Below are 18,651 nucleotides of genomic sequence, written 5' to 3' on the forward strand. Positions count from 1 at the left end.
AAAACTTTGACAATGTCTTCGATACGCAACCCGCTATCCGCTATACTCGAAAAACATGTGTTAACCGGACCTAACTATCTCACTTGGCTAAGAAATCTAAAAATCGTCCTAAACTCGGGAAGGATTGCATATACACTGACTGAGTCGCCCCCTGCTGAGGCTCCGACTGACTGCACTCCCGAGAAATTGCAGACCTACAAGGAATGGTGTGACCATGACTTGAAGGCGAAGTGTTATATGCAGGCTTCTATGAACGATGAGCTGCAAAGGCGATTCGAGGATGCAAAGAATGCTGCTGACATTCATTTGCCCCTCAAGGAGCTCTTTGGTGAGCAGACTCGGCCTCTTAGGCATGCTACAGTAAAAGAGCTCATCACTTTACGCATGCGAGATGGGGCTTCGGTCCATGAGCATGGCCTAAAGTTGATTGGGCTCGTGGACAAGCTCGTTGGCATGGATCTGATCTTACCTTCGGAGTTGACCACTGATGTGTTGCTACTGTCGTTGCCTAGCTCATTTGATCCTTTTGTGGTGAACTTCAATATGAACAAGCTTGAGCCGAGCCTTGAAGAGTTGGTGAACATGCTTGTGACTTTTGAGTCCACTATCAAGAAAGAGAAGCCGGTTCTTTTTGTGGGCTCTTCATCTGGTACGAAGACCGGTCCACCTGGGAAGGGAAAGAAGCGTTCTTTCCAACGTCCCAAGAAGAACGTGCCCTTGAAGAGGCAGTCTCCGAGTCCCGCTGTGGCAGCCACACCAGTGAAGGCTGACAAGACTGTTGACATCTGTCATCACTGCAAGAAGCCTGGACATTGGAGGCGTAACTGCAGGGAATATCTTGCCCAGAAGGGTTCTGGAAAAGGTATGTTCTATATTGAAGTAAATATCTCAATTAACTCTACTTCTTGGGTATTGGATACCGGCTGTGGCTCACATCTCTGTAATGATTTGCAGGTGATGGGAAGAAGTAGGAGGCTCAGAGAGGGTGAGACCTTCTTGAGGATGGGCAATGGAGCAAGGGTTGCTGCCAAGGCTATAGGAGATGTTTACTTGCTTTTGAACAATGATTTTAAGTTTATTTTGAGAGACGTTTTGTTTGTACCGGAGTTGGTGAAAAACATTATTTCCATTTCTATGCTAGATAAAGATGGATATTCTTGTTTATTTAGCAAAGGTGTTTGCAACATTTACAAGAATGAATGTTTAATTGGTACTGGAGAACTTGAAAACGATCTCTACACCTTAAAATTGAAAGATATTCCACTAAACAATGTCCAAGCAATAACAACAACAAACAAGCGCAAGCAAGATACTCTTAATATGGCACAATTATGGCATGCTCGATTAGGACATATTTCCCTAAGAAGGATGAACAAGCTAGTGGGAGTTGGCATGTTTGATATGTCTGATATTAATGCTCTCACGACTTGTGAATCCTGTCTAAAAGGAAAGATGACCAAAATTCCCTTTAAGGGCCATGTGGAGCGAGCCAAAGGGTTATTGGATTTGATCCATACCGACGTGTGCGGTCCACTTAGCATCACCACTAAGCATGGACATGCCTACTTCATCACCTTTACCGATGACTTTTCGAGGTATGGGTATGTGTATTTGATGAAATACAAGTCTGAAGCCTTTGAAAGGTTCAAAGAATTCAGAAGTGAAGTAGAGAAGCAGTTGGGACGAAGCATCAAGACACTTCGATCGGATCGAGGTGGTGAGTACTTGAGTGCCGAGTTCCAAGAGTATCTTAGGGAGAATGGGATTCTCTCGCAGTGGACTCCGCCCGCTACACCGCAGTTGAATGGTGTTTCGGAGCGTCGTAACCGAACTTTGATGGACATGGTTCGGTCTATGATGGGGTTCACGGAGTTGCCGCCATCCTTTTGGGGATATGCGCTTGAGACAGCGGCACTGTTGTTGAACAATGTCCATACAAAGGCAGTTGATAAGACACCATATGAGATATGGATGGGTAAGCCTCCAAAATATTCTTATCTTAGAATATGGGGGTGCCCTGCTTACGTGAAGCAGGCAGTGGGAGATAAATTGGATAGTCGATCCATTTTATGCTACTTTGTGGGATATCCAAGGAATTCAGTTGGATATTATTTCTATCATCCCCAAGAAACAAAGGTGTTTGTTTCTAGGAATGCAACCTTTTTGGAAAAAGAATTTCTATTAGATAGAAAAGGCGAGATGATAGAACTCGAAGAAGTTCGAGAGACACCCACAGTTGTAGAACCCACACCCGAGGAGCCAAGTGAGGAGATACAAGCTCCTAGAAGATCCGAGAGAGTCTCGAGACCACCTATGAGGTATGGTCTGCTTCTTGAAGAGGGCCATGATGAGCCTAACCTTGGATGTGATCCAAGGACCTTCAAGGAAGCGTTATCTGATGCCGATTCATCCAAGTGGCTTGAAGCAATGGAATCTGAGATGAATTCCATGCATTCGAACCAAGTGTGGAATCTTGTAGATCCACCTGAGGGAACTGTTCCCATAGGGTGTAAATGGATTTACAAGAGGAAACTTGGGGCGGATGGGAAGGTATTGACCTTCAAGGCGCGACTGGTAGCAAAAGGGTATACTCAAAGACAAGGTGTTGACTATGAGGAAACCTTTTCTCCAGTTGCAATGTTCAAGTCCATAAGGATATTGCTAGCCATAGCTGCATGGTATGACTATGAGATATGGCAGATGGATGTTAAGACAGCCTTTCTTAATGGGGATATTAAGGAAGAGATTTACATGTCTCAACCCGAAGGGTTTACATCTATCGGAAGTGAGCATATGGTATGCAAACTTCAGAGATCTATTTATGGTCTAAAGCAAGCATCTAGGAGTTGGAACCTCAGATTCGATAGTACAATCAAAGAGTTTGGTTTTACTAAGAATCCTGAGGAACCATGTGTATACAAGAAGGTCAGTGGGAGTGCTGTGACATTCCTTGTGCTTTATGTTGATGACATTCTACTCATTGGGAATGATGTAGGAATGTTGCAATCAACTAAGATATGGTTAGCAAGTAAGTTCTCGATGCAGGACTTGGGTGAAGCATCTTTTGTATTAGGAATACAGATCTATAGAGATAGATCAAGAAGATTGCTTGGTCTCACCCAGTCCACATACATTGATACCATCGTGAAGCGGTTCTCGATGGATGAGTCCAAGAGAGGACATCTACCAATGTGTCATGGCGTGTCCCTATCCAAGTCTATGTCTCCCAAGACTGATGCTGAGATAGCGGCGATGACACGCATTCCGTATGCTTCGGCTATTGGTAGTATCATGTATGGGATGATATCTACACGTCCTGACGTGGCATTTGCACTAAGTGTAGTGAGTAGATATCAGTCCAACCCTGGTCTTCCACACTGGAAAGCTGTGAAAGACATCCTCAAGTATTTGAGAAGGACCAATAAGTTGTTCTTGGTCTATGGGGGTGGAGAACTGAAATTGGAAGGCTATACCGACTCTAGCTTCCAAAGCGATATCGATGACTCGAAGTCAACCTCTGGATTCATATTCATGCTCAATGGTGGTGCTGTCTCTTGGAAGAGTTCCAAGCAAGACAGTACTGCGGATTCCACCACTGAGGCCGAATATATTGCTGCATCAGCTGCAGCAAAGGAGGCTGTTTGGATTAGGAATTTCGTCCAAGAGTTGGGCGTCATTCCTAATGGAGTTGCTCCTATCCCGGTGATGTGTGACAACACGGGAGCCATAGCTCAGGCGAAGGAGCCAAGGTCTCATCAGAAGTCCAAACATGTATTGAGAAAGTACCACATCCTCCGAGAGATTGTGGAAAGAGGAGAAGTGTCGATCGACAAAGTCGGCTCCGCAGATAATGTTGCTGATCCACTAACTAAGCCTTTACCGGGACCATTATTCGAGAAGCATCGCGAATCAATGGGTTTGAAGTATATGGGTAGTTGGCTCTAGTGCAAGTGGGAGATTGTTAGAGTAGGTGCACGTCGAGCCAAGTGTTGGCCGAGTGTTCACAATGAAACTCTATGTATAAACAGTCTTTATTTTAATAATATTTGAAATTATTGTTTTGGCACATCTTTATCTGTATACCCATGCTAGTTGCATAGATAAAGCCCTTGAATATACAAATAGTAGAAAGAATATGGGATGCTCATATGATGAGTATCATGAAACTCATATTTGGAATACTGTATATTCTAAACGGTTCCTAGTCGATTCAGCCGCCGCTAAGAAGGATATAGGCCGCTCGAGCTTGAGACTAGTATCTGCGATGTGAGTACCATGTTTCATTGGTAGGGGACATTGTGATGTCCGAGCATGCAGATAGGTGCTCCTGGTAGAGTGCACTGAACAACCCTCCATTAAAGGACTTTCCAAGTGGTTCTCACTTATCGAGTGGAAAAGTCCTAGTTTATGGTTGTACACCATTAGTCCTTATGACCCGGGACAACATTGAGACTCTATGTGCTAGAATTACACTTTGACTTGTTTACCGACTCTCATGGGGTCATCAGGTGGCAAGGTTGGGTGTTCTGTCGAAACATATAGGAGTCGATGCATTGTAGTCGGGGATTCACCGCTTACCTACGGGTATGGATATCCTATGTGTTTTTCATGTATATGTAGTTTGAAATCTCTGATCAGAGTATGGTGGTAATTATGAAAGGGGTTTCATAGATTACACCATCGATGCAACTACGACATGACACATAGTATCGATTCATTGACAACTCTCGATAAACCAATGGTTGTCGAATCGGTCGGGATATATGAGTTGAAGGGACCGTACTGTACGCTAACCATAATTGAATGGTTCTTGCAGGCACTATCATTTGATACCTAGGGAATCATGTAAGCGATGCTGCTAGGCGTTTAACATGATTGGTTGGGTACTATCAGACTTGAGTTCTGACGTTCTTATTATCAAGGAGTTGATAAGTAAGAATGGAGCAATTGGGGTATGCTCGAATAAGGACATGTTTAGTCCGAATCACATGGAGATGTGAACCCGCGGCTAGTTGTATCAATGAACCATTGAGGGCCACACAAGTACTAGCTTTCTAGATCCCGATGAGAAGTAAAATAGTTCAATGTGTTGAACGGCTTATAAATGAGTTTATAAGCGTAAAGAAAATGGAAGTATGACTTCTATGAGAGAAATGCAAATTTTAATTTATGGAAGTGTTCCTAAATCAAAATTTGGCCAAGTAAATAATGTATTTGAAAATTGTGATTTTTATAAATTTTATTATGGACTAAATTAAATTAATTCAAGTGTTGAATTAATTAAACACTAGTGGACCTAGTAGAGTCAAAATAATTAAATTATTTCAAGTGTTGGATTAATTAAATCATATTGAGTCTTGTAGAGCTCAATTAAAATAATTATTTAACTAGTAGGACTTGGGTAAATTCAAGTAATGTTTAATTAGTCTCAAATATGTTTGAGATAATTAAATTTAGTCCATGGTTTTTAATTTGATTAAAAACCATATAATATACATGCATGGGAGGTGAAAGGTTGGGAGACTACTTTTTGTGTTTTCAAGGGATGGCATGCAACTTTTGCTTTCAACATTTTGCATGTCCAAGACAAGTCTCCCTTCCCCCCATTAGACACACCTTGGCCGAAAATTACACACTCTTCTCTCCAAGTTTTTCTCTCATTTTTCTTCTTCAAGTGTTGAGGAAGAAATATTCTTCTCATTGAAAAATCTTCTTGTTTTTCTAGTGCAAAACAAGAAGGGATTTACATAGCAAGTGGTGGGCCTAATTTTTGAAGGAGGAGGAAGCTTGTAGATCTTCATCCTCTCAAGAGCCAAGTTGTTTACAACTTGGTTGGTGCCATTCATCAACCTCAAGAGGTTGATAGGTATAATTTTTCTAAACACACTATGTATGACATTTTGTTGTTTTTGTATTTGCTACACCAAGATATGGAGGTGGCCGAAATTTTTACATAAAAATTTGATTTTTAAACTTCCGTTGCGCTTCCGGTCACCGTAACCGATCCCCTTTCAAGTTTCAGTAGTAAACTGAATACATAAGGAATCTCTCAATTCCTTTCGATAATCATCGAATCATAGATAATACGAATGTCAAAAGAATTCGAAATCGAGAATCCTTACCATATATTATTCATTCTTTGGCCATTTCAGGTCCAAATCTTACCATCTCCTGGTAAGAATCTACAATAACTCCGTACTTGGTCAACATATCAATATAAATCATGTAGTCAGAATCAGACAACACAAGTACAACACAGTCTAACTCGATCTCATTCTCATCTTACTGCAGTATACGCTATTTCACAGAATTCACTGATATCAAATCCTCTCCCCAAAAGAAAAAGAGATCAATACTACAGTAAATACAGACCCAATAGATAAAGCATGTCGCAATGCAATTCATACAAAATCATGTATAAGATGTATTAATATTTGATAATACATACGCAAGATAATCATAAAAGAACAGCTACCTGTTACTATATCATCAAGTGCCTCTTGGGTCTGTTCCTCGGTCACTACAACTAGATGATTCTGCTCCCTGAAATCTTCGGGAACCTCTCTGTGGACAAACTCAAGCAAAGTGTCCCTGCTGCCTGCAGATACGGCAACTACTAGTCACTCCTTGGCATTGCTCTGTGGGATGTCTCCCTCCACAGGTTCTACAATAAACTCCAGTATAACTTGGGATAGAACAACTGGAGCTAGATGCACCACTCGGCCCGCTTCCTAACTTCTTAAACTGTTTCTTTCGAGCTTTCAGCAAATCTCGCTTCCCACTCGTACTACCACTATCAATTTTGAGAGGGGATTGCTGTGTCTGTGGTCGGATCACATCCAACCTACCTCGTTGTCGAATCAGACTCACCACAACTCTCTTTGCTTTATTCAAAACATCAGCAAAAAGATGGGGTCGCTCTACCTTCATCAAGGCAAATATCTCAAGATTCATCCGTTGATGAACTGATCCGCTACAGCTTCATCATTCCCAGCTATAAGAGGAGCAAAACGCAATAAGGTAGAGAATTTAGCAACATATTCTTCAATGTTTAGTTGGCCCTGTTTCAAAGTCTCAAACTCTACTCTTTTGTCCTCTCTATACGATCATGGGAAAAATCTCCGATAGAATTCAGCTTTAAAAACTTTCCACGTGATAACTGTACCCCGCTGTGCTAATACTCTTTTGGTTGCGATCCACCAACTTCTTGCACTTTCTTGTAATTGATTGGGCACTAGTTTAATTCTCCGTTCATCTGTATAATCAAGTGAATCAAACAGTATCTCTATATCATCTAGCCAATTCTCAAAATCCTCAGATGTCTCAGTACCCTTCAAAATCGGCGATTGAAATGACTGAAACTGTTTCAACTATATTCCATCGGATTTTCTGACATATCCATCTGATTAGTCGAATTAATACCCCTTTCTGGAATGAGGGGACCCGGGCGCTAATTCATTTCCTTAATCGTTATTAATATTAAAAACACAATTAAGTAATGTGGGACATAAAATTTTTTTTTCTTTAAAATGCAATGCGGAAACGTAATGTACATATAAATCTAAAAGTACAAGTCTTGTACTAAATACATTTACTAGGTTCAACGACATATCAGTGCTGAATCCTAATCTACTTCTGAGCCCGGATCTCCACGCTAACTAGTCCTGACTCGTTCTCTTCTTGATCCCGATCCTGTCCCACCTGTTGTCCTGCACACATACAAACAAGACAACAGCCGAATAACTCCGGTGAGAATTACATTCCCAGTAAAAGCCATGTATACATGCAATCATACAGACAATATAAAAGCATATAACAGGCATTCATAACATGTATCAAAATCAGAACATGAATCAAATATTCATCGCATGTATCAAAATCCGAAACATGAATCAATATCAATAATAAATCATATTCTAAAGATGTACCATAATCAGGAACATAATTCAATATCAAGCAAGGAATCACTCTCCATGATTCTCAGACTCAGACTCGACTCAGTCCTAATCTAGGGATCCCGATCTGAATAAGAACATACACCCACCTACACTCCCGCTCGGGGTGGTGGTACGTTCTTATTCACGGACTTTGGCCCTTTCCATATCGAACATCAGTAATAGAAACAACTCCAATTCTATCCACTTCGATATGACCAAACGTCCGATGTCCTGACCTATCCGTCAAAGACTATGGCACTTCCGCCATACACTATCCTGTGACAAAGTGCAATGGGCGAATGACGATTCCTCACTATCCGGCCCTTCTGTCACAAGATCAATCATTTAATACCTGCTATCTATAAATCAATAGAACAAGCATATCAATTCATTCATTAATTGCAAATATCAATGCAATAAAATAAAGTATGTGATTTAAGGAAACTCGAGTCAAACCTCACTCGAGTTGTGCAATCCCAACTCAACATTAATTTATACCTTTCTCTTCTCGGTCTGACGAAGACGAAGTCTCGAATTCAACTATGTCTATACCCAATCTGGTAATGTCAATCGAATAGGTACAATATCAATATACAACTCAATTCAATATCTGTTCTGATCAATACTCAAATCAAAACACAATCTGATCAATATCAACGATACAATGATACAATCTCAATCAATCGTGAATCTGATCAATATCAATCTACTGATGTTTCGACGGCATAACAATACAATCTCGATAACCCCGTCAATATCAACATCACAGATATAATACCAGAACTCCTAATCAATATCGGTACAACTCATAAACAATAACAATACAACACTTATATCGAATCTTTATCAAATCAATTCCGAAAATCATAACAATTACATAAACAATCTATTCTTCGATTTGACTTCAAATATACGATGTCTACTATATCAGAAACACCATATATGATTCATATTTTATTCTGACAATATCATAATTTCAAATCATGTCTAAATGTAACAAAACTTACGTCCAGTTGTAGCCTGCGTTTGTAGGAACACAGTACTGAAGTCGGATTCAAAATCGGACGGGCGGATTTCTCGCAAATCACAAATCTAATAAAAGAAAATGCGTAAGGATNAAATCACAAATCTAATCAAAAGAAAAGGCGTAAGGATATCTTCAAAGCTTCTCGGTGCTTCTTTTCTGAAGGAACAATCGATTTGTACATATATATCTATATATATACATCCGGTTGCATGCAATTGAAACGTGGCACAATTTCACCAAACTTAGGTGGCGCTCGGGCGCGGAATGTTTTGCCCGGATGCTTAGCTATTGTCCATTGGCGCTCGGGCAGTAACTTTCTACCGCTCGGGCGCCACATGTTCTGTCCCAATCCTACTCTTGTGGGAAACTGGCGCCCGGGCGGTTCTTTTCTACCGCTCGGGCGCCAGAAGTTCTGTCCAAAGTCTAGGCTTGTTATACACCAACGCCCGGCTTCTCCTTTCACATCTTATTTTAGCTCCTGAAATCTCAATTCTGTCAATTAATCAATGTCTAATCACGATGGTAAAATCTCGCGCATTACATATATAAAGCTCATCTTTGTACAAAGGTACTTGGAGAGATTTATACAAAATTAAATCACGCTCATATTCACTCTTTTGGGCCTTTAATTTATTTTGTTTTTCTCTTCTTTTGGCCTCTTTTGCATTTTCTTTTTCTTTTCTTTCTATGGCCACCTCACTCTTTTGATCACTCATTATTTCGGCCATTTTAAATTCTTTTTCACTCTCACAATTAAATTGCAATTGATCATCAGTAATTACAAGTGAAATAGGTTGATCAAGAAAGGTACATGATGAATCATAACATGCGTGAAACAAATTATTACTACTTTCTTCTTTCTCCTCCTTAGCACACACATTAGAAGCAAATTCATCATTTAAGGATTCACCCTCCACAGCACAACATTCTATGATAAAGTCAGAAATCAGTGGAATACCAACCTCCTCAATTCTCTCAACCACCACTTTAGGTTCAACATCAATGCTCACTTCAACTCCACACTCGACTACAACCTTAGATTCACAATCAACTCTGGAATCCAGTACATTCACCTACTCATTTGGACATTGGCTAATATCATGTCCAAACTCTAGACACCACATACGTTGAATATCATCAGTACTAACATTTGAAATTTTAGATGTACCTTGATACCCATGCCTCAAAACCAACTTCGGTCTAGTCTTGACCTTCTTCTCTTCACTCGACCTTCGTGCGGATGTCAAAACTCCTTCCACGAGTCACTTCTCTGCCTACCACTCGATTTGCACCTCCTATCATTACCCGATACCAGGCGTGGTGCTCCACTCTCCTTGACTCTCCTAGCCCAATCAACTTCACGTGGATCATCCATTCCGCACCGCCTATATTTCTCATGAAGGGGCTTAAACTCCTTCTCCCACATTTTATCCAACCCCCTTAACATTGTTTGAAATTGACGATCGTCAACCATTATACCTGCAAGAAAAAGTTAGTATAAAACAATAAAAAAATAAAGTTTCCTCACCACAAATTATCACTAGTCACTCCAATGAAAATTCACTCGCACTCGTATTTTTTTCCTCACCACAAAACCTCACAAATCACTCCAATGAAAATTCACTCCACTCAAATATTTTCACTCCAAGTGAGAATTCTCAAGGGGGCGCTTAAGTCTCGTGGCTTCCACGTATCAAACTTCTGAGATCAATCCTGTGACGCTTGAAATTCGACTCACTTAGACCACACAAGGATAAGCAACTTTGGAAATTGACTAAAATGAGACTAAATGACAAGGACAAACTTAACGCTGAAATATAAGCGCTAAAATTCAACAAACACCCGATTCAAACTTTTTTTCCGGGTGAACAGTACCCTAACAGTGCCGTGAACAGTAAATACGGCGGATGAACAGTAAATACGAAATGGAACAGTACCGTGAACAGTAAATTCGATAGCGATGAACAGTACAACCGACAACGAACAGTGCCGTGAACAGTAAATACGGCAGATGAACAGTACCTCGAATATTTTTTTTTTTTTGTAGATTCAACAAATACGTAGAAATCGCAACACGAAAATAGGTATTGAAAATTCTACGAGGAATTGAACGGATACGCTTACTTGAATCAAAAACCAAAAGCTCTGATACCACTTGATACGATCCCGTCCACGAGATCTCACGAGATTTTTGATTTGTCCCGATCTTTGAAACAAGTAATTGATAGGTGTGATAATCGCCTCTAGATCACGTGCCCTAGCAACAATTAATCAACGATAGGAACAATCGCGTTCAAGAGAACCTCCAAAGAACCCGTCCTTGACAACCCTCGTGATATTCGATTGACAAACGCCACAAAAGATAAATCTTTTGATAAGTTTGATTTGATACGACGCAAAAGTTATAACGAAACTTAAGCATGTTTTTGAGAGAATTCTCAAAGAAAATTTTTATAAACTCAATAATTCCATCTTTACAATGATGGATTTTCGTCCATATATTGTTACAAAATCAAAAAGATATGAAAAATCTAATTACCAAAACAATTAGGACTCAAAAATAGGAAACTAAAGATTTTCTCGCGATGGGGCGGCGCTCGGGCGCGGGTTTCTACCGCTCGAGCGCGAGCTCTTCTGGACAGGTCGCGCTCGGGCGGTAAAATGTTACCGCTCGGGCGCCGATGCTTCTGGAGTTCACGTTCTGGACAGTGACTTTGGCGCTCGAGCGGTAGAATTTGACTGCTCGGGCGCGAAGGAGGCTTCTGTTTCCCACTTCATCTAACACTCGCACAATGATCCTTCCAATCATTTGAACGCCATGCCCGGCCAGATTCATATCAGAAAAGGTGTACTTCTTGAAGCTCATACAGCGCCATATTCTGTACATTTTGGTAGTACCAAGATGTACCAAGATCTTCGACGCCTTTACTGGTGGCCAGGTATGAATAAAGATATCATGTTATTTGTTTATGGATGTCTAACCTGTTAGCAGGTTAAGATTGAGCACCAGAGACCGGTGGGATTGTTGCAATCCTTGCCTATACCGCAATGGAAATAAGAGCATATAACTATGGATTTTGTTGTTGGGTTGCCAAAGACTCAGAAAGGCTTCAATTCTATTTGGGTGATCGTGGATCGATTGACCAAGTCATCACATTTTCTTCCTGTCAAGACGACTTATTCTATGAATCAATATGCTGAGGTGTATATTCAAGAGATTGTAAAACTTCATGGAATCCCTGTGTCAATTGTATCTGATCGTGACCCGAGGTTTACTTCTGAATATTGGAAAAGTTTGCACTGAGCCTTGGGCACCAAGTTGGCTTTTAGCACAGCATATCATCCTCAGAGTGATGGACAATCTGAAAGGGTAATTCCAATTTTTGAAGATATGTAACGAGCGTGCACAATTGATTTCCCAGGAAGTTGGGATTCTAAATTGCCTTTGGTGGAATTCACGTATAATAATAGCTACCAGTCTTCAATCGGTATTGCAACTTACGAGGCTTTATATGGAAGAAAGTGTCGATCTCCCTTATATTGGGAAGAAATAGGCGAAAGGAAGATGTTGGGCCCAGAATTGGTCAAACAGAGAGCAGATGTTGTGGCAGTAATCCAAGAACAAATGAAGACCGCTCAGTCTCGACATAAGAGTTATGCTGATGTTCTTCGACGGCCTTTGACATTCGAGGTAGGCGATCATGTTTTTTTTTATCAAGATAGCGCCTCTCAAGGGAGTAATGCGTTTTGGCAAGAAAGGCAAGCTAAGTCCTCGATACATTGGGCCGTTTGAGGTTATTGATAAGATTGGAAACCGAGCCTATCGTCTTGTGTTGCCACCGAACTTGGGTCGAGTTCACAACGTATTAAGCACTATAATGGCTTTGATGACCTTGAAGGAAACCCTACAACCAAATTACACAATATAACTAACAATCATCACAAATAATCCAATGAATCAATAAACCCAACTTAACCCTTCAATAATACCAACCTTTCTAAATTCCAATAATAAAAATTCTTACCTTGTAGCTTGAATACTTGATATGAATCCTCGTACGAAGAAAATCAAACCCGATTAAATATGAATCGCGCCCTCAATTCAATAACGAACAAGGATTGTTGTTAAGATGTCTCGATCTTTTGATTCAAGCAATTACATGATCTTCACCCCTAAACTATGTGGTTTAGTAATAAACAAGCACAAAAAAAAACAACCGAAATCTCGAACGAACCTTCAAAGAACTCGTCTTTGACAATCCGCGTAAGAAACGATCGACAAACGCCACAAAGTTAAAAACTTTGATAAGTTTGATTTTGAAACAAAGCTATGCCTTGAAAAGTTTTGAGAGAAAGACTCAAAAGTTTTGATACGAATCCTCGTACGAATAAATAGCAAACACGATTAAAATCAAATCGCCCCCTCTATTCAATAACGAGCAATGATCGATGTGTTGTCCCGATATTTTGAATATAGTGTGTGTGTGATTTTCACCTCTAAACTATTAAAAGTTTAGCAACAAATAACCACGAAATATAAACAACCGAATTTATAACGAACCTTCAAAGAACAAGCCCTTGACAATCCGCACAAGAACGATCGACAAACGCCACAAAGTTAAAACTTTGATAAGTTTGAAAAAAAGTTTGAGAGAAGAACTCAAAGTTTGATAAACTCAATAATAATAATGTGTCTTGTCCTCAAACTTTCGTCCATAATATTGTGTACAATCTAAAGATTCTCAAAATAAAGTTACCAAGATCAATTAAACTCTAACTCGGAAACTAAAGATTTTCTCGCATCTGACTCGCGCTCAGGCGGTAGGATATTACTGCTCGAGCGCCAAGGGTTCTGGACTATTCGCGCTCGGGCAGTAGAAAATGCCCGCTCGGGCGCCGACTGTTCTGGAAATCAACTCTTGGGCAGTACGTTTGGCGCTCGGGCGGTAGTATTTTACAGCTCGGGCGCGGAGCATTCTGGGCGTTTTCTTCATTCATCACTTGAATGGTGTTCTTATGCCTCCCAAACTTACTCCCATGCATCACGAACCCTTCAGCACTCTGCACCTTGCTTGTAAGTCCTTCTTCATTATTCATAAGCCTTGTAGTGCCTCTTTGAATTTCTTTAGCCGTCCTCTCGTGATTGGTCCCTCCGGACACTCTAAAGGATCCCATGCTTTCCTTGGAGCTTGACCATTCGTGTTCGCATCATCCTCCTCTTCTTGAAAAGGATTTGTCCTCAAATCTCGCTCATCACCTACATCAAACAAAGAAAGATCACTAACATTAAAAGTTGAACTGACGTTATACTCACCTGGTAGATCAAGTTTGTAGGCGTTGTCATTGATCCTCTTGAGGACTTGAAATGGTCCATCACCCCTCGGTAGTAGCTTTGAACGACGTTTCTCAGGGAACCTTTCCTTCCGCAAGTGGAGCCACACCCTATCTCCCTTCTCAAATATCACCTTCTTCTTCCCTTTGTTGGCTTGCTTGGCATATTGCTCATTTTTCTTCTCAATGTTAGCCTTGACCTTTTCATGCAATCCCCTAACAAATTTAGCCTTCTTTTTGCCGTCCATGTTCAACCTTTCACTCATAGATAAAGACATCAAATCCAACGGAGTCAAAGGATTAAAACCATATACAATTTCAAATGGCGAATAATTTGTGGTAGAATGCACACAACGATTATAAGCAAACTCAACAAATGATAAACAATCTTCCCAATTCTTTAGGAAGTTCTTAAGAATAGCACGCAAAAGTGTCCCTAAATTTCTATTAACAATTTCAGTCCGTCCATCCGTTTGAGGATGACATGCAGTAGAAAACAACAATTTTGTGCCAAGTTTAGCCCACAAAGTTTATCAAAAGTAACTAAAAAACTTAACATCACGGTCAGAAACAATAGTCCTAGGCATGCCATGCAACCTAACGACTTCTCTAAAAAACAAATCCGCAATGTGAGAGGCATCATCAGTTTTGTGACAAGCAATAAAATGTGCCATCTTAGAAAATCTATCAACAACAACAAATATCGAATCCCTCCCCTTCTTAGTCCTAGGCAACCCCAAAACAAAGTCCATAGAAATGTCAATCCAAGGTTCACTAGGAACAGGAAGTGGTGTATACAATCCATGTGGTTGTGTCCTAGACTTAGCTTGCCTACAAGTTATGCACTTATTACAAACTCGCTCAACATCACGCTTCATATGTGGCCAATAAAAATGTTCATGCAAAGCATTCAAGGTTTTTGCCACACCAAACTGTCCCATCAAACCACCCCCATGTGCTTCCCTAACAAGTAATTCACGAATGGATGATTTAGGGATGCACAACCTATCTCCTCTAAACAAGAAACCATTATGCAAATAGAATTTTTCATGTGGACCATGCATACAAGTTTCAAATACTTCCTTAAAATCCTCATCTAATACATATAATTCTTTCACATGCTCAAACTCAAAAATTTTAGACTCCGAGGTAGAAATTAGTACGTACCTCCGTGATAGTGCGTTAGCCACTACACTTTCCTTACCTTGTTTGTACTTGATGATGTATGGGAACGTTTCAATGAATGCCACCCACTTTGCATGCCGCTTGTTCAACTTATGTTGCCCCTTGAGGTGTTTTAGGGACTCATGATCCGAATGAATCACAAATTCCTTAGGCCTCAAGTAGTGCTGCCACGTCTCTAGAGTCCTCACAAGCGCGTATAACTCCTTGTCATACGTGGGATAGTTCAAGGCGGCTCCATTGAGCTTCTCACTAAAGTATGCCACTGGCCGCCCTCCTTGCATCAAAACTCCGCCAATACCTATACCTGAAGCATCACATTCAATTTCAAACGTATTAGCAAAGTCAGGCAAAACAAGTAAAGGAGCATTAATTAATTTTTGCTTAATAGTATTAAAAGACTTCTCTTGCTCCTCGCCCCAATGGAATGGGACGTTCTTTTTTATTACTGCCGTCATCGGCGCGGCCAAGGTGCTGAAATCTTTTACAAACCTCCTATAAAAGCTTGCAAGACCATGAAAACTTCGAACTTGGCCAACAGTAGTAGGCGTTGGCCAATCCCGAATAGCACTTACCTTGTCTTCATCAACTTGTATCCCCTGTGAACTTACAACAAAGCCAAGAAAGACAAGTTTGTTTGTACAAAAATCACACTTCTTAAGGTTAGCATATAAACTTTCAGCCCGTAGTGAGATTAGCACAAGTCTCAAGTGGTGTACATGCTCTTGTAGATTCTTGCTATACACTAGGATATCATCAAAGTAGACAACAACAAATTTTCCTATATGTGCACGCAAGACATGATTCATTAACCTCATAAAGGTGCTAGGAGCATTAGTTAAGCCAAAAGGCATGACCATCCACTCATACAACCCATACTTGGTTTTAAAAGCAGTTTTCCACTCATCACCTTCCCTCATCCTAATTTGATGATAGCCACTCTTCAAATCAATTTTGCTAAAGATACAAGCACCATGCAATTCATCTAACATATCATCTAGTCTAGGTATGGGATGCCTATACTTAATGGTTATGTTATTGATTGCCCTACAATCCACACACATACGCCATGAGCCATCTTTCTTAGGAACTAATAAAACAGGCACAGCACAAGGGGACATGGACTCACGCACAAAACCCTTATCTAACAACTCACTTACCTGCCGTTGAAGCTCCTTAGTCTCCTCCGGGTTGCTCCTATAGGCGGGACGATTTGGCAATGCACTCCCAGGCACGAAATCGATTTGGTGCTCGATTCCCCTCAATGGTGGTAAGCCTTGAGGTAACTCTTCCGGAAATAAATCTTCAAATTCCTGCAAAAGTGAAACAACAATGCTCGGAAGGGTCCCGACTATATCACTTGTGTTAAAGAGGATCTCTTTATAAAGAATCAACACAAGTGGTTCATGTGTGTGCATCAATTGCTTCAACTCACTTTTTTGGGCCATATATGATTTCTTTTTGGCCTCTTTCCTCTCATTTTCTTTCCTCTCATTTTTCTTTTGTATGGCCGTCTCACTCTTTTGATCACTCTTTTTTCAGCTATTTCATTTTTATTCTCAAAGACCATCTCACTTTTTAGTTCACTCTTTTTTTCGGCCTCATCTCTCTTCTTTTTTTTCAAATGGTCCTCCAACACTTGCTTCGGGGACAAAGGAAGTAATACAATGGTTTCTTTCTTCAATACAACGGAGTACATATTTTTGAACCCATCATGTGTCACCCTCCTATCATATTCCCAAGTTCTACCCAACAAGATATGACATGCATGCATGGGTACCACATCACACAAGATCTCATCCACATACTTCCCAATAGCAAAAGGCACTAGCACTTGTTTTGTAACCTTCACCTCCGCACAATCATTCAACCATCGAAGCCTATATGGTTGAGGATGCTTTAATGTAGGTAAACCCAATTTTTCTACCATCTCAACACTTGCCACATTAGTACAACTCCCCCCATCTATGCTGCGATTGCAAACTTTTTGATTTACAAAACACCTAGTATGGAACAAGTTCTCTTGTTGGTTATTCTCCTCCTCCTTGACTTGGGCACTCATGATTCGCCTAGTCACCAATGCTTCACCTACAACCGCCTCATAACCTTCGCCAGGATCCTCTAATGCAGGCATCTCATCATCATCATCATCACCCTCACAATGAGATTCATACTCACCATAGTCATTTAAAATCATTACCCTTTTATTAGGACATTCACTAGAAATATGCCCTAACCCTTGACACCTAAAACATTTAACATCCCTAGATCGATTAGAAGGAGTTTCAGATTTACCTTGCACTCCTTGTTTAGGCGCCTTTTGTTTGGTCTCAACCTTGGTCTTGATCACCACCTTATTTTCATCACGTTTTGCCACATTTGGTCGCCAAGAAGATGTTGAACCCCCGGTTTGATTGGTGCGGCAAACTCCACGCCTCTTGAGTTGTTGCTCCACTTTTATGGCCATTTGCACCATTTCGTCTAGATCCAAGTAGTGGCGAAGCTCCACTTGATCTTGAATCTCCCTGTTCAAACCACAAAGAAAACGAGCCATCGTCGCCTCACTATCTTCCTCAATATTTGCCCTAATCATTGAAAGGGGATCGGTTACGGTGACCGGAAGCGCAACGGAAGTTTAAAAATCAAATTTTTATGTAAAAATTTCGGCCACCTCCATATCTTGGTGTAGCAAATACGAAAAAAACACAAACTATACATAGTGTATTTAGAAAAATACCTATCAACCTCTTGAGGTTGATGATGGCTCCAACTAAGGTGTAAACACCTTAGCTCTTGTATGGCAAGAACTTCTACAAGCTTCCAAAGAGCACTCCTTGCTCTAAAATAAAGCCCACNAAAAAAATGGAGAGAATGAATAGTATTTTCGGCCACTATTCATGCTAGGAGAGAAGGAGAGACATTTTTTTGGTTGTGGGAAAAGTTAAAGTAAAAAAGTTGCATGCAAAGCCTTGGTTATACAAAAAGTTGTCTCCCAACCTTTCACCTCCCATGCATGCAAGTTTTATTTGATTTTTAACAATTAAAAATCCATGGACTTATTTTTAATTATCTCAAACATATTTGAGACTAATTAAACATTACTTGAATTTACTCAAGTCCCACTATTTAAATAATTAATTAAATTGAGCTCTACAAGACTCAATATGATTTAAT

This window comes from Primulina huaijiensis, chromosome 5, assembly GCF_012295235.1.
Source record: "Primulina huaijiensis isolate GDHJ02 chromosome 5, ASM1229523v2, whole genome shotgun sequence".
Taxonomy (NCBI): domain Eukaryota; kingdom Viridiplantae; phylum Streptophyta; class Magnoliopsida; order Lamiales; family Gesneriaceae; genus Primulina; species Primulina huaijiensis.